The following is a 15,565-nucleotide window of genomic DNA, read 5'->3' as shown; positions in this document are numbered from 1 at the left end:
GTATGCGCGTACAACGTGGTGCGACGTCAGACTCCAAATCAACAGCGTACAGCATGGCCATGGACGGAGGAGGACGACAAACAAGAACTTTGAAGACCTCGGTGGCTGGCGGGGGTGGGGTCCCCCGCCAGCTGAAGAAGTATTTTTAAAAGCAGGCGGAAGCGGACCTCGGCTGGCGGGGGTTGGGGTCCCCCGCCAGCAAAGGTAAACAACGTCAGCGGGTGGCGGCGGGAGAGGAGGTGGAGAGAGTCGTTGGTGGCAGGGGGGGCTCTGGCAATGGCTGGGGGGCTCTGGCAATGGCGGGGGGGGGGGTCGGTGGTGCCAGGGGGGGCTAAAATGTGCCCCCTCCCTCTGGCCCTGGCCCCCCCTACTGCCAGAGTCCAGATATGCCCCTGTCCTGTCTCCTCCTGTCTTGTTCCATTCTCTCACTACACTTCTCTCTGACATATTGATCTTTCCCTTTTAGCTCTTTACTCCAGTTTACTTTTTTTTTTTTTTTTTACTTTTCTGCCTCTGTCCACTCAAATTTCACCCTCTTTCTCCTCCTTCTTTTAATTTTCAGCTACTTAACAATTTTCCATCTCTTTCACTTATGCCCTAGCGCTCCTATTTTTCATCTCATTCCTTCCCCAGCTTCCTATTCCCTTTCATCTCGTTCCTTCCCCAGCTTCCTATTCCCTTTCATCTTTCTTCTATGGCCCATTGCCACATTTTTGCCCTCTATACTCAGTATCCTCCTCTCACTCATCTCCCTGCCACCACCCCCAGTATCTCCTACATTGTACCACCATTTCCAGTACACCCCTTCCCTCTATTCTTATAGCCCAGCATCTCCTCTCCCTCCTCCACCCTTGGAGCCTGTCATTTCCCTGTCTCTTTCCCCCACCCCCAAGCATCTTCCTGACATATCTCTTTCTTTGTACCCCCCTCCATGGTCCAGCATTTGTCCCTCTGTCTTTCCTGCTCTTCACCCCCTCTCCCCCCATTATCCAACAATCTGTACTTCTCTTCTTTTCCCTCCCTCCTCACCACCCCGGGTTCAACATCCCTCCCTCTCTCTTTCTTCCTAGCCTCCTGTTGTCCAGTATATTTCCCTCCCTCCCTTCTACCCTGGGGTCCAACCTATCTCCCTCTCTCTATATTATTGTCTTCCTTCTCTCTCTCCCTCCATCCCTCCCTCCTTACCACCCCAGGATCCAGCATCTCTTCTACTCCCTTCCTTACCTCCATCTCACTGTCTACATCTCGGTCTCTCTCCCTTCCCTCTGTTCTGAGGCCATCATTTCTTCCTTCAGTCCCCCTCTCCCCATCCCCCGTTTCTCATTAAAACTGTTCTGGGGGTTCCCGTGGTCAGGCATCTCCTCCCTTTCTCTCCACCCTGTCTGAGATCTCCCCAGTATACTTTATAAGGCACTTTTCTTTACAGAGCATGCCAGCACAGAAGCGATTCTGGTAGGCTATCTGTGCCAACCTCCAATCTTTCCCTCTGCTGCATTCTGCTCTTGCGGAAATAGGAAATTGTGTCAGAGGGGAAAGAACGTGGCAGAGGGAAAGGTCAACACAGATGGCCAATCAGAATTGCTGCTGTGATAACGTGCTCTGTAGAAAAAATGCCTTGTAATGTACACCGGTAGATTTATGAGAGTGATATTTTTGTTGGTGTAGTACTCATAATACTAATTTTCTCCTGTTTTATCAACCACTGCCAGTTTCTTAGCTTCTCTTCAGGATGTTTTGCAGGTTATGGCCCATAAATATATTTTTGCATCACAATTGATTGCTTTGGGTGATTTTAATGTTCATAGTGATGGTTCTGTTGATTCTTTGGTATTTGAATGTCTGAGTTTTCTTACAGATCCTGACTTCATCCAGTATGTAATGGTACCTACTCATTACGAGGTCACATACTGGATCTCTGATCAAACTCTGACCTTTCGTTAGTCCTTTGCCATGGTCTGATCCTTTGTTCATCATGGTAGTCTTTGTTCTGCTCTCTCTCTCTCCTGATAGGTACTGTCTTACTCAGAAGATTAGCATGCATTTAACCAGAGTATAGAACATCATTGAAGACTCAGAACTCTTGAACCAAATCTTCTTTAATGCAAATCAAACAAAGGAAATATGACTTACAATTAGATGTGCTGAACAAGAGTTTCTGCCTAGCAAACTAAGAGCCTGTTCTCACCAGCTCACCCTGTATACCTGAGAGGCCAGGAAATCTCAGCACTGGCTGATGAATAGATACTGTCAATACTTTAAATGGTAAAAACCTGATCATTTACAATAGCATGAAAGGGGAGTATGCAACAGAGACAGAAAAGTTAGCTTACAGGTAAAGATGGAAGGGAGGGGAGCACCAAAGAAGGAGGGCACAAGCATGAATAGGAACAGAGATCATGACAGTAGTCATATCACAGTGTAAGGTGGCAAAAAGGAAGTCTAGAAAGTGTGACGAGAAAAAAAGCCAATTAGAAATAAATATGGTCAAATTATATTTGTCATACATAGAGAACAATAAACAAACTCACACAGAAAAAATACAGGTATTTAAAAAATGATTGGAATTAATAAGCGCCTCTTTTACCAAACCATGCTAGCGATCCTGGCATAGCAATGCTGACAAAGCCCATTCACTGTGAATGGGCTTCGTCAGCATTGCCACTAGGGAATCACTAGCGCAGTTGGTAAAAGAGGTCCTAAATTAATTAAATAAATTGAACATCCAAAGTAACATTTCAACACCTAAACCAACTATATGTATGTAAGTGCATGCCACATGCCCAGCGGTATTTATAACATAGGCACACAACCCACATAGTGCATAAATGCCAGGGGGGCATATACATGGGTGGGACTTGGGCAGATCATGAGGGGTCCCACATTTACATACATAACTTACAGAATGCTGTAAGTTATGCACTAAGGAGGCATATTTAGGCACATGCATTTATACCTGTCATTACATGATCTAAATAAGTGTGTCTAAATGATGGCAAGCAAATGCTAACTTATGCTAATATTCTATAATGGAATCTGGGTGCCCAGATGTCATTACAAAATTAGCGCATTGCACGCTGCATCATGGCACCTAACTTTTTGTGTGCTTTATTGAATTGCTCCCAGAATGTATAGCAACTCATAGCACATAGTCTAGTGTTCAATTCTCCACATTTACATAACCAACTTTATTTTTGTTGTGCCAACAACATAGAATGAAGCTGCAGGATCTCCTCCAGATGCAGCTACAGGACTGGCCCCATAATTAGCAGAAGAGAGAAAAGAAGCTAAGCTAGGGTCAGCCAGTAGTGTCTGGTCAACCCTGATTTCTGTTCCATGAGAACGCCACGCAGGCCTTATAGGTGCAATGAGGTGAACAACACCCTTCAGAGGCACCCTCAAGCTCTCATAAGGGTCTTCACTGCAATAGCTGATTTCATCTTCCTCCCCCAAAGCAAATTGTAAATATTTTCGCATTAAAGGATATACACATACACATAAGAAATATCTATATTCGATTTCATTTCTTGCAGCTACTGTGAGATGGTGGACTTGTGTGAGGGAAGGGAGTTGTTCATGCTGTTGTGCTGCCTTCCTCTCCTCTTCACTGTCAGTGCTTTGCAGCACAGGGCCCTCATGTGTGGGCATCCTACAGGTGAAAGTAAGGTTGTGGAGCATGCAATAGGCTGGAAAATATCGCATGTTTTGCCTGGGGTGTAAAGCTATTCTCCCCTACCTTCCCCCACCCACAGAGGTGCAGTTAAGTGGGTCACCAGGGGAGTAACTGCTCCACCAAATGGGCTTCCAATGGCAATGGTGCCTATTTTTCACTCTGCCCCCCCCCCCCCAACCTGTTTGTCCAGGCACCTGAAGTGAATTTTCCATATGCCAAAAGTTCTTTCTATTACAGCTTTAGTCTGCCTGCAAACCTTATTATAGTTCTCTTCTGTTTTCCCCTCTGGAAGTGCTATTACAGTCATAAGCCTGGTCTTGAGAAGATAGGTTTCATCACCTGCAAGAGTAACAAAACCTGCAAGAGTAAAAAGTAGAGAAGATATGAGTGGTGTATACTTGATGGTGCGAAAGTTAACATATCAATACAATACAATATAAAATCTTATATATTGTCATTCCCAAAAACTGGATCAACATAAAGGAAACTTAGAATGATAAAAATTAATATACTGTTTCTACTACCTTCAATAACCCACTGACTTGTATTCTATTCCACTGCCTTCCAGGGAAATGGGTCCAAGCTAACACAGTCTTCCTTGATTTCCTAACAAAAAACGTGAACATTACATGCAACCTGTTGCTAGGTGATATAAACTTACACCTAAACATGTTAATTGATCCTGCGGTTAAAGACCCTCTCAGCTTCTTAGAATCTCTCAACTTCTACTTACCAATGAATCAGACAACCCACGAAACGTGCAACCAACTAGATCTAATCGTACATACAACTCAACATCTAGCCCAAATATTGGAATAGGAAAATGGCCCCCCCTTGCTCTGCAGAAGCAAAAAGTAGGAAGAGTTGGCCCCCCCTTGCTGTGATCAGAACATTTCCTAGTAGACTTCAACATTATATGGTCACAACATAATGGTGACACCCGATGACACAACAACAACACCCCAAACAACCAGAGAATACAGTATAATACCAGAGGGAAAATTGATGCCACCACATTCTGGGACACGATAGACAAACACTGCTCAACAATATCCAAGGAGGAAGCAAAATTAGAAGAATAGAATGAGGTCTGCAAAGATATCTTAGATGGCATTGCCCACATGAAAGCAAAAGAAAAATCAAAGCATAGCAAAAACAAATGGTACAATTCGGATCTACTACTACTAAAAACAATTGTGTAGACAGAACGAACCTGGAAAAAAGACAAAACCAAGATGAACATATCTAACTGGACACAAGAAATTTCCAGATATAAAATCAAACTAGTTGAAGCCAAAAGAACCTATTATTCCAAATTGATCAAGAAGGATATCACCAACACCAAACATCTCTTCTCCATAGTCAACAACCTTGTAAATGTAGGTGAAATTACTATCCCCTCATGGGAATCCACCCCCACAGGAGAACAACTAGCCCTCTACTTTAGAGAGAAAATTGCCAAAATTAGAACACAATTTAGTACCGACACCACCGAAGTACACCTAAATAACAGACATGCTGAAAAAGCAATACCATCAGATATGATATGGGACAACTTCCACACCATTAAAAGGGATGACCTGGACCGGCTTATTAACAAATTCTCTAAATCCCACTCTAAACTGGATAACTGTCCAACTAACCTTATGAGGTATGCCTCTCCTAAATTCAAATCTATGATTTCCAACTGTCTGACTTTCTGACCAATGTTGTCTTCCCATTATCTATGGGGAATATCATTCTCACACCGATATTAAAAAATAACAGGAATCCAAGGTAAATGTAAGCAACTACAGACCAGTAGCCTCCATAGCATTTATGATAAAACTAATGGAAGGCCTAGTTACCATTCAGCTAGCTGAATATCTAGAGAGATTTGATGTGCCACACAGCTCAGAATCAGGGTTCCAGACTAATTTTTCAACTGGGATTAATCAATCAAAGTTTAATAAATTAATGCTGAATGTTGGCACTATCCAATTCAATTGTAGCCATACCTGTATCACCACTTAATTTTAACCTGTGAAAGGCCCAATTATAGTTAACCAGATAAATTGTCTCAATATTGACCTCAAAGATATCTCAGAGACACAGAAAAAGTAGATCTGGGTAGACTGACCTGCTTATAATCGAAATAGAAAAACGCCTATATTGTGACCCAAATCGGGGGAGATAGCGTTTATCTCACAAAAACGAATAAGCGGTATAATCGAAAGCTGAATTTGGACGTTTTCAACTGCACTCCGTTGCGGATGCGAACAAAGTTGATGGGGGCGTGTCAAAGGCGGAACTGGGGCGTGGTTATCAGCCGATCAGAGATGGGCGCCTTTCGCCGATATGGAAAAAATATGCGTTTTTAGCGAGAATTTAGGGCACTTTTCCTGGACCCTGTTTTTCCCCGAATAAGGCCCCAAAAAGTGCCCTAAATGACCAGATGACCACTGGAGGGAATCGGGGATGACCTCCCCTGACTCCCCCAGTGGTCACAAACCCCCTCCCACCACAAAATATGCCGTTTCACAACTTTTATTTTCACCCTCAAATGTCATACCCACCTCCCTGGCAGCAGTATGCAGGTCACTGGAGCAGTTATTAGGGGTGCAGTGGACTTCAGGCAGTGTGGACCCAGGCCAATCCCCCCCCCCCACCTGTTTACACTTGTGCTGGTAAATGGGAGCCCTTCAAACCGCCCCCAAACCCACATGTAGGTGCCCCCCTTCACCCCTTAGGGCTATAATAATGGTGTAGACTTGTGGGCAGTGCGTTTTGAGGGGGATTTGGGGGGCTCAACACCCAAGGGAAGAGTGCTATGCACCTGGGAGCTGTTTTACCTTGCTTTTTTTTTTTTGTAAAAGTGCCCCCTAGGGTGCCCGGTTGGTGTCCTGGCATGTGACGGGGACCAGTGCACTACGAATCCTGGCCCCTCCCACGAATAAATGTCTTGGAGTTATTCGTTTTTGAGCTGGGCGCTTTTCGGTTTCCATTATCGCTGAAAAACAAAAACGCCCAGCTCAAAAAAAGATAAACGTCCATGTTTTTCGAAAATACGCTTCGGTCCGCCCTTTCACGGACCCGTTCTCGGAGATAAACGCCCATGGAGATAGACGTTTCCGTTCGATTATGCCCCTTTGAGTGTCCTTTTCTGCCAACATTTTCAAATGCCTATAATATCTCAATTTATAATTTACCCAGCAAAAATATATCATGCAGATTGGAACAGAGTGACATTATAAATAGCAAAAATAATATTTATTTACAGAAATACAAAGAAAAAGCCTAACAATTAGTCACTTTCCTGTGGCACAGAAAATAGTGCTGGGTGGGATGTGGCAGGTCCTCTCTCTGTCAGATGAGTGTGTGGGGGTAGGGAGGGGGCGGGGTAAGATGGCCTCTGTCTCATGCAGCTGCAGAAGAATGCCGTTTTGTTGTTCCAGCATAAGAAAAGTAATACATAAATCCTTGTTAAATGCAAACCATCTACTATGGACATCTTAAACACAATACCACAAAAAAAGAGAGAAAGTAAACAGGAAATGGAATTGCTTAAGGCATACAACAGTAAAGGGAAAAAGGAGCTGAAGAACTGATAGAAACCAGAACAATTCTAAAGTTCCAACATTGTAATCAATGACATATGACCATGTAGCAGGAGGGAGAGGAATGATAGTAACACTACAAAGAAAACAAGGAAAAGAAAATTCATTCTTGTCAGACATACACAAAACAAATGGGTAAGGTGGTGGAAGCTTTTCTTAACAAAAATTACTGCATATATGGATAAACATGGGAAAGATGGGTTTCGCAAAGGGGAGTCATACTTCACTAATCTACAAGAATTCTTTGAAGGTACAAACAAGAATGTGGATAAAGGCAAGTGAGTCAATATAGTACAGCTGGATTTCAGAATGTATACTATTATGGATTGGTGATTATTTATAGAATAAGAAATCAAACGTTCATGGTCAGTTTTTCCAGTGAAGAATGGGAAATAGCAGACCCAGGACATGTCAAGGACCAGTGTTGTTCAGCTTACTCATTAATGATCTAAAATAGGAATCAAAAGTGAGGTAATTACATCTGTATATGACAAAATTATTCAAAGCAGTTAATACTGGGAGAATAGCAAGAGGTTCTGATTGATCCAGGTGTTGAAATTGGGGAACAAGGCATCTAATTGGTACATGGAGAAAAAGTAATTCCAGTTATGGGATCTATACAAAAAATTTGTCAAGCACATGTCTTGTACATAAAAAAAGGCCTGGTTGTGATGGAAGGCCTGTTGCCATACTGTGCATGTTAATGAAGACTGAAAAGCAGGGCCAGTGCAAGGGTAAAGGATATCTGTGCCCTAAGTAACCCTAACTTGCACTCTAATCAAACCTTTTTCTTTTTCCCCCCCCCCCCCCCATATCAATCGTGCAACATCATTAATCTTATCTTGTTTTCTCCAACCTGCTCTCCATCTTTCAGAAACCCAAAAAACAATAGTAATTAGACTTTAATTTATCAGCGGATGAGCTCCTGAGGGCAGCAGGAGGAAAGGCGCGTAACAGCTCTTAGGTTTACTCTGAGGTGTCTCAGATGCAGTGGCGTAGCAAGGGGGCGGTCTGCCCCGGGTGTCAGCTCAAGGGGGGTGCTCCCTGCCAGCTCCCCCCCCCCCCGGGTGCAGCATGATGACACCCCCCCTCGGCGCATCAACACCCCCAGACACAGGCCTCGCGCCTGCATGTAAAGAAGTGTGGATCGTCTCATTGGGCCTTCCCTCACTCTGTCTGGCCCGCCCTCCGCTGACGCAACTTCCTATTTCCACAAGGGCGGGACAGACAGCATGAGGGAAGGCCCAATGAGACGATCCACACTTCTTTTACATGCAGGCACTGCACCTTGCCTCGCCACGGCTTCTGAGATTTCTTTAAAGGTAGGGTGCGGGAGCTGGTTGAACGGAGTGAGGAGGGTAGGCACTGGGTCGGGGGAGGGTGTTGATGTGTCGAGGGGGGGATGTCATTGTGCTGTACCCGGGGGGGGGGGGGGTGCAACGGCGAACCGCCCCAGGTGGCAGCCCCCCTTGCTACGCCACTGCTCAGATGAAACCAATGCCCTATTAAGTGCCCTTCCTCCTGCTGGTCACAGGAGCTTGGGTGCCAATGAATTTTAAAGGTCTGTGTCACTGCCCTTTGCCCACCCTAAGAATGTCAGCACTCTAAATTACTCCCGGTTCACCTAAAGGATGTGCCAGCCGGCTGAAAAAAATATTGTGTATGCATGCAAAGAAGAACTTCATTTGAAATTAGGGTTACAATGCTCATGCTAAATAAAACTCAACAGATCTTCAGGCGATGTGTACTAATAGCAACAAATTCGCTGAGGTTGTCTTCTGTTTCCCTGGCAAGTGGGAACCTGCATACAAAACTGTATACCAAACAAATCAGTGAAAGAAGACATGAGATTCTTTAAATTCTTGAAAAGTAAAACCTACATTCCTGCCATCAATTCTGTTACACTGCACTATTTTACAGAGACAACCATGCACTTTCTCTTGATTTTTCTCTGGTATTTTCCAAGCATATATAAATTGATTTGATTTATTCACTTGATATACAGCTTTATGTCCAAGGCACCATAGCAGTTTACAATGACATAATTAAATGTTTAAAACATGAATAAAAAAATCATAAAACAAAAACATTCTACAATTACACACAAAATTTTATCATCACATTTCTAGAGAAAAATAGGAAATATAGTTTGATAAAGTGAACATGTGCATAGTTTGGGGGGAAGGGGGCAGTGCCCCCCAAAACAGCTTGCCACCCCCTGCATCGCCACAGACCTGCCAAGTCTCCTGCATTGAGCGGGTTATCTCTCACACTCTCCACCAAAGCGGGAAAGTCTCCCGCTGATTGGGGCAGTCCTGTGAGGCACTGAGTCTGCCACACTCCTCCTCCGGCATCTTTCCATTCCCACCGCCACCGTAACTCCTACCCCCCCCCCCCCCCCCCGGACTAGCATCTCCTCTTTTCCTTCTTCCCTCCCTCAACCCTCTTCCCCTGAATGCTACCTTTGTTTCAAAACTTGCTGGGCAGTCGCAGCGATTCACAGGCCAGACCGACATTCTCTCTCTACTGCAGTGGTCTGTCCTCCCTCTGAGGTAACTTCCTGTTTCTACTGGGGTGGGCCGCGTTGCAGAAAGAGAAGATGTCAGCCGGCTGCAGAGCAGCACCTGTGAATTGCTGCCACTGCTGGCAAGTTTTGAAACAAATTAAAGGTAGGCTCGGGGGAAGAAGTTTGAGGGAGGAAGAGGGAAGAAATAACAATTGAATATCACTAATACAGCTTAAAAAATTATTGCAGCTGGTAGAGAAACAGCAGTTATAAACTGTATTTTGTGCTAATTTTTCTACACTATTCTATAAATACAGATAGCCAAATTTCAGTGAGGATATTCTGTTTCTGCCTTGGGAAGCCTGGTGTTATAAAGATGGAATACACTGAAATTAAATGGAAGTAAAATTAAACTCTTCTTTCATTGGAGCACATGGAATCCCATCTGCATCTGGGAGAGGTGGGGCAGAGGGAAGGAGCAGAAGATGGATGGGACTGGGGGGTGGGAGAGGGGAAGAAGCAGGATGTGAAATGAGGGATATGAGAAGAAGGGAAGAAAAGGGAATGATGTGGGGAAAGGTTGAGAAATATTAGGAAAGGGATGGAAAATAAGACTAAGAATATTATAATGCTTCTGTATTGCTCCATGGTGCGACCTCACCTTGAGTATTGAGATATAGCTGAATTAGAAAAGAAGAATGACCAAATGATAAAGGGGCTAGAACTCCTCTCATATGAGGAAAAGCTAAAGAGGTTAGGGCTCTTCAGCTTGGAAAAGAGACGGATGAGTGGAGATGCGATTGAGGTCTACAAAATCCTGAGTGGTGTAGAGCGGGTAAAGGTGAATTGATTTTTTACTCTTTCAAAAAGTATAAAGTCTAGGGGAAACTCAATGAAGTTACATGGAAGTACTTTTAAAACAAATAGGAGGAAATATTTTTTCACTCAATGAATAGTTAAGCTCTGGAACTCGTTGCCAGAGGTTTTGGTAACAGCAGTTAACGTATCTGGGTTTATAAAAGGTTTGGACAAGTTCCTGGAAGAAAAGTCCATAGTCTGCTATTGAGACAGACTAGGGGAAGCCAGTGCTTGCCCTGGGATTGGTAGCATGAAATGTTGCTACTCTTTGGGTTTCTGCCAGGTACTTGTGACCTGGACTGGCCACTGTTGGAAGCAGGATATTGGGCTAGATGGACCATTGCTCTGACCCAGTATGGCTATTCTTATGTTCTTAACACTAGAGACAGTGAACAGCATGGTAAGCAGGCAGCTAAGGTCCTACCATGAAAGCATAAGTGATACAAGGAGATCTGCAGAACTGGTGGGGGAGGAAGAACCCCATTAGCTGAAAGAGAGGTGAAGCAGATAAGACTGAGTGTTGCAGTGATTTGGGGAGCCAAAATCTTGCCAGACATAGTACAGTCAGTTCTAGAGTACCTGTGCAAAATGGCTGGAGTGTAGCCTAGACCCATCAGACAGAGGTTTCCACTGACAGAGATGGGGATATGGAGGACAGCGGAAGGAAGAAACAGCCATAGGAGAAGGATAGAGCCATGCAAAACCATGGAAGGGCCTGGAGTGGTGAGAGAAGGAAAGGTGCCAAAGCACAGCGGGGGATTGGACAATGCAAGAAGGAAAAAGTGAACCACACAAACCCTGCCTATACCCTCACACCCAAACAGTGAACCCTCCCAGTCACCCAATTCACATACACAGAGCCAGCATTCTTATTTACATACACCACACCCATTCACACACTAATACACATAAATCCACATACTTATTCACTCACACACAGAAATCTGGAAACAAAGAAAATACAAATATGCAATAAGACAAACCAAAAGGTCATATTACAAAACTAAAATAGGGCCAGATTACAAGGACACGAAGAAACTATACCAACTCGTAAACCAACTACTAGACGCCACTCCGGTCACTATAACCAGTACGGACATCCCATCAGCAGACAAACTCGCTAATTATTTCATTGATTGCAAACTTACGTAACACATTACCCCAGGACAATACCGATATCAAACACTTCATCAACAGCATGGACCCAACCCCTGGAGAATACCCTCTGGACTGAACCTGGGCCAACTTCACTCTCCTCACCGTTCAAACAGTCACCCAGGCGATCAGTAGATTCTCCAACACTCACTGCAAACTGGATATCTGTCCCAGTTACCTATTAAAATCCGCCCCGACCGCTTCATAGGAGACCCCACCTAAACTACATGCTTCAGCAAGGCCTCTTCCCTAAGGAAAATGGCAACATCCTACTCACCCCACTACCAAAAGATACCAAGAAAAAAGCAAACAATATCACAAACTACCGCCCAAGTAGCATCTATCCCACTGGTAGTCAAACTCGCGGAAAGCATGGTAACCAAACAACTCACTGAATATATAAATAAATTCTCAATACTACATGAGTCACAATCAGGATTTCGCCCCCTCCATAGCACTGAAACAGTACTAATTACCCTCTTAGCCAATTCAAGCAGGAAATAGCAATAGGAAAAAGCATATTTCTACTCCAATTCGATATGTCTAGTGCATTCGACATGGTAAACCATAATATACTACTAAGACTATTAGACTACTTCGGGATTGGTGGTAATATACTCAGTTGGTTCAAGGGTTTCCTAACCACTAGAACTTATCAAGTGAAATCAAACTCAAACATGTCATCACCGTGGAAAGCAGACTGTGGAGTACCTCAAGGATCACCACTTTCACCAATCCTTTTCAACCTAATGATAACCCCACTAGCCAAGTCCTTATCCAACCACGGCCTTAACCCTTTCATCTATGAAGACAATGTCACAATATACATCCCTTACAAACATGATCTAACAGAAATCACCAACAAAATCAAGTTCAGCTTAAACATCATGAAGTTATGGGCAAATGCAGAAAAAACACACTGTCTCATCCTTTCATCCCACTATAATACTGACAACCCTCATCTGCTTAATTTTTGTATTTATTCTCCCTTCCCTCTTGCCATCAACTGTCATTGTAATTCTCTTCTTAGTTCATTGTAAGCCGCTTTGGGGCTGCGTTCTGTGGCAAAAGGCGGGGTATAAATGATCTAAAATAAATAAATATATATACCCCAGAGTACACCCTCCCTATCTCAGACAGCCTGAAAATCCTTGGCGTTACAATCGATCGAAACCTTACACTAGAGAGCCAAGTGAATTCCACAACTAAGAAAATGTTCCAAACAATGTGGAAACTCAAATGCATGAAATCATTCTTCCTGAAATATTTTGCAACCTGATACAATCAATGGTATTAAGTCATGTAGACTACTGCAATGGAATTTATGCGGAATGCAAAGAACAAATCATAAAGAAACTTCAGACCGCTCAAAACACGGCAGCCAGGCTTATATTCAGAAAAACGCAATTTGAAAGCGCAAAACCCCTCTGAGAAAAGCTACATTGGCTCCCAATCAAAGAACGTATTGCTTTCAAAATCTGCACCATGGTTCATAAAATTATCTACGGAGAAGCTCCGGGATACATGTCAGACCTCATAGACCTACCAATTAGAAACATATCCAGATCCACACGAACATACCTAAATCTCCACTACCCAAGCTGCAAAAGACTTAAATACAAATCAACGTATGCATCCAGTTTCTCCTACATAAGCACACAACTGTGGAACACATTACCTAAAACTGTGAAAACAACGTATGACCACCTCAACTTCCGGAAATCATTAAAAACCAATCTGTTCAAAAAGGCATACCTACTGATCCAACTTAAATGCCTGGACTCCGCAACACAACAAAACCACAGCACGTAATGGACACAACAAACTTCTCCGCTCTATGATTCCTCAATATGTCTATTCCACACGAACCTTATCCTATCACAACATCACTTCGTATTTGTTCATATCGGAGCCGGCAAACGCCTCTCCAATACTATGTAAGCCACATTGAGCCTGCAAATAGGTGGGAAAATGTGGGATACAAATGTAACAATTAAAAATAAAATAAATCCCTCATCCACTCAGTCTTTGATATACACACACACAACACTCCATGCATATAAATCCATCCTCCTCACCTATATATCCCAACCACACCCCGAACCCCACAACCCCCATGCATAGATATCTCCCAGCACCATCCACACAGCCACTCCACCACTTGAGCAGTATATGTCACTCCATCATTTTTGACAGGCTTTTCCAGTAGTACTAATAAAGTCCTCTTTCAGATTCCAGAAGCATCATGCTCTTGAGTGTGTTGAAACAAGCTCACTGTAACACTTGTTGGTAACAGGCCTGTGTTTATGGAATTTAATGTCCAAGGAAGTGAGTTTTACTGAAGATTATTTGACTTTTTGAAAGTTAATTAAGACTTGTTTTTTTTCCAAAAGCTTTGAGTTAGGATCTTAAGCAGCTATTATAGCAGACATAAAAGATTATGCCCCCTCCCAATGTGGTGCCATACTGAACCAACCCAGCAGTGCCAGAAGTTGTTCCAGTGACAAGCCTTAATCCCCAATAACTTCTCTCTCAGCCAACTCCAGGGGGCAATGGGGCATTCCATGCACTGGCTCCCAGCTTGATGAGGCTGACTAACTTCTCCTGCCCTTCACAGACAGTGTGGAAGCCAACAAGCTGCTTCCCAATCTCAGTGGAACCAGTCTATCTTCCGTGCTCATTAAATTTCGGGCCCTCCGAAGGTTCTGTACCAGATTCATAGGTCATGATACCAGCAACCTCGAGGATGGCCTGAATCAGCTCAAGAACAGAACCCTGCACCTGTGGGTAGGTACGTATCTGTCCTTCCTTCTTTTCCATTGTAACCAGCACAAACAGATGTCAATACAGATGCTGAATCACAGCACTTCTGCCCAGGGCTGCTGAGAGACTAGGCTGCCCCCGGGGCCCCATCCCCAAGGTCATCGCCACCGCCCCCCCCCCCCCAGGCCACCATGCCACAGTTCCCACCCGCCCCCCCTCCGTCCATCACTGGGCCGGGCCCCCTGCTTTGAAATCATCACAGCGCTTCACCTGTCACCTCGGTGACTGAAAGCGCAGCAGCGGCAGATTGGATTCGCCTCCCTTCGGGCCTTCCATCCCTGTGTCCCGCCCTCACGGAAGTTACATCAGATGAGGGTGGGACACAGGGAATGATTTCAATGTAGGGGGCCCAGCCCGGTGGCGGACGGTTGACGGTGCCGAGGGCGGCTGAGACCGGTGACTGCAGCGCCAGGTCCCCTTTGGAGGCCCGGACCCGGAGAATTTTGTCCCCCCTGCCCCCCCCCCCCCCTGCTCGGTGGCCCTGCTTCTGCCTCAAACATCATCTTGACTCCCACAGGTTTGGGACAGTCTTCATCTGGTTTCTCCTCAGAGGCCCGTCTAATATGGATTGTCCTCTATAGCATAGCCCTCTGAGTCATTGAAACATAAGAATAGCCATACTGGGTCAGACCAATGGTCCATCTAGCCCAGTATACTGCTTCCAGCAGTGGCCAATTTAGGTCACAAGTTCCTGGCAGTATCCCAAATAGTAGCAAGATTTGCTACTGATCCCAGGGACAAGCAGTGGCTTTCCTCATGTCTATCTCAATAGCAGTCTACGAACACTTCGTCCAGAAACTTGCCCAAACCTTTTTTAAACCCAGAAACATAGAAGCCCATCCTCCACTATAAGGTAGTGTCCCTTCAGAGGGCCTTTCTCCTTCTTCTACCAGTTTTTTCTTATGTATGTTCCTACTTAAGATCAGCATATTCCTCTTCAGTTGGCCATCACTAATG

The sequence above is a fragment of the Microcaecilia unicolor genome, chromosome 4, assembly GCF_901765095.1.
Source record: "Microcaecilia unicolor chromosome 4, aMicUni1.1, whole genome shotgun sequence".
Lineage (NCBI taxonomy): Eukaryota > Metazoa > Chordata > Amphibia > Gymnophiona > Siphonopidae > Microcaecilia > Microcaecilia unicolor.
Note: the sequence above shows the minus strand (reverse complement) of the source record.